Source organism: Leptodactylus fuscus, chromosome 5 (genome assembly GCF_031893055.1).
Source record: "Leptodactylus fuscus isolate aLepFus1 chromosome 5, aLepFus1.hap2, whole genome shotgun sequence".
NCBI classification, from domain to species: domain Eukaryota; kingdom Metazoa; phylum Chordata; class Amphibia; order Anura; family Leptodactylidae; genus Leptodactylus; species Leptodactylus fuscus.
Window position 1 is genome coordinate 167362080 of NC_134269.1, and position 2826 is coordinate 167364905.

Sequence of the window (2826 nt, forward strand, 5' to 3'; positions counted from 1 at the left end):
TTGGAGGGAGCCTCTAACCAGCCCAGTTTGGACCAATTCATGGTGGAGGGAGCCTCTAACCAGCCCAGTTTGGACCAATTAATGGTGGAGGGAGCCTCTAACCACCCCAGTTTGGACCAATTCATGGTGGAGGGAGCCTCTAACCAGCCCAGTTTGGACCAATTCATGGTGGAGGGAGCCTCTAAAAAACCCAGTTTGGACCAATTCATGGTGGAGGGAGCCTCTAAACAGCCCAGTTTGGGCAAATTCATGGTGGAGGGAGCCTCTAAAAAACCCAGTTTGGACCAATTCATGGTGGAGGGAGCCTCTAACCAGCCCAGTTTGGACCAATTAATGGTGGAGGGAGCCTCTAAACAGCCAAGTTTGGACCAATTCATGGTGGAGGGAGCCTCTAAAAACCCCAGTTTGGACCAATTCATGGTGGAGGGAGCCTCTAACCAGCCCAGTTTGGACCAATTAATGGTGGAGGGAGCCTCTAACCAGCCCAGTTTGGACCAATTAATGGTGGAGGGAGCCTCTAACCACCCCAGTTTGGACCAATTCATGGTGGAGGGAGCCTCTAAACAGCCAGTTTGGGCAAATTCATGGTGGAGGGAGCCTCTAAAAACCCAGTTTGGACCAATTCATGGTGGAGGGAGCCTCTAACCAGACCAGTTTGACCAATTAATGGTGGAGGGAGCCTCTAAACAGCCAAGTTTGGACCAATTCATGGTGGAGGGAGCCTCTAAAAACCCCAGTTTGGACCAATTCATGGTGGAGGGAGCCTCTAACCAGCCCAGTTTGGACCAATTAATGGTGGAGGGAGCCTCTAACCAGCCCAGTGTGGACCAATTAATGGTGGAGGGAGCCTCTAACCACCCCAGTTTTGGACCAATTCATGGTGGAGGGAGCCTCTAAACAGCCCAGTTTGGGCAAATTCATGGTGGATGGAGCCTCTAAAAACCCAGTTTGGACCAATTCATGGTGGAGGGAGCCTCTAACCAGCCCAGTTTGGACCAATTAATGGTGGAGGGAGCCTCTAAACAGCCAAGTTTGGACCAATTCATGGTGGAGGGAGCCTCTAAAAACCCCAGTTTGGACCAATTCATGGTGGAGGGAGCCTCTAACCAGCCCAGTTTGGGCAAATTCATGGTGGAGGGAGCCTCTAAACAGCCCAGTTTGGGCAAATTCATGGTGGAGGGAGCCTCTAACCAGCCCAGTTTGGACCATTAATGGTGGAGGGAGCCTCTAACCAGCCCAGTTTGGACCAATTCATGGTGGAGGGAGCCTCTAACCAGCCCAGTTTGGACCAATTAATGGTGGAGGGAGCCTCTAACCACCCCAGTTTGGACCAATTCATGGTGGAGGGAGCCTCTAACCAGCCCAGTTTGGACCAATTCATGGTGGAGGGAGCCTCTAAAAAACCCAGTTTGGACCAATTCATGGTGGAGGGAGCCTCTAACCAGCCCAGTTTGGACCAATTAATGGTGGAGGGAGCCTCTAAACAGCCAAGTTTGGACCAATTCATGGTGGAGGGAGCCTCTAAAAACCCCAGTTTGGACCAATTCATGGTGGAGGGAGCCTCTAACCAGCCCAGTTTGGACCAATTAATGGTGGAGGGAGCCTCTAACCAGCCCAGTTTGGACCAATTAATGGTGGAGGGAGCCTCTAACCACCCCAGTTTGGACCAATTCATGGTGGAGGGAGCCTCTAAACAGCCAAGTTTGGACCAATTCATGGTGAAGGGAGCCTCTAAAAACCCGTTTGGACCAATTCATGGTGGAGGGAGCCTCTAACCAGCCCAGTTTGGGCAAATTCATGGTGGAGGGAGCCTCTAAACAGCCCAGTTTGGGCAAATTCATGGTGGAGGGAGCCTCTAAACAGCCCAGTTTGGGCAAATTCATGGTGGAGGGAGCCTCTAACCAGCCCAGTTTGGACCAATTAATGGTGGAGGGAGCCTCTAACCACCCCAGTTTGGACCAATTCATGGTGGAGGGAGCCTCTAAACAGCCAAGTTTGGACCAATTCATGGTGGAGGGAGCCTCTAAAAACCCAGTTTGGACCAAATGGTGGAGGGAGCCTCTAACCAGCCCAGTTTGGACCAATTAATGGTGGAGGGAGCCTCTAAACAGCCAAGTTTTGGGAAATTCATGGTGGAGGGAGCCTCTAACCAGCCCAGTTTGGACCAATTCATGGTGGAGGGAGCCTCTAAACAGCCCAGTTTGGGCAAATTCATGGTGGAGGGAGCCTCTAAAAAACCCAGTTTGGACCAATTCATGGTGGAGGGAGCCTCTAACCAGCCCAGTTTGGACCAATTAATGGTGGAGGGAGCCTCTAACCAGCCCAGTTTGGACCAATTAATGGTGGAGGGAGCCTCTAACCACCCCAGTTTGGACCAATTCATGGTGGAGGGAGCCTCTAAACAGCCAAGTTTGGACCAATTCATGGTGGAGGGAGCCTCTAAAAACCCCAGTTTGGACCAATTCATGGTGGAGGGAGCCTCTAACCAGCCAGTTTGGGCAAATTCATGGTGGAGGGAGCCTCTAAACAGCCCAGTTTGGGCAAATTCATGGTGGAGGGAGCCTCTAAAAAACCCAGTTTGGACCAATTCATGGTGGAGGGAGCCTCTAACCAGCCCAGTTTGGACCAATTAATGGTGGAGGGAGCCTCTAACCAGCCCAGTTTGGACCAATTAATGGTGGAGGGAGCCTCTAACCACCCCAGTTTGGACCAATTCATGGTGGAGGGAGCCTCTAAACAGCCAAGTTTGGACCAATTCATGGTGGAGGGAGCCTCTAAAAACCCCAGTTTGGACCAATTCATGGTGGAGGGAGCCTCTAACCAGCC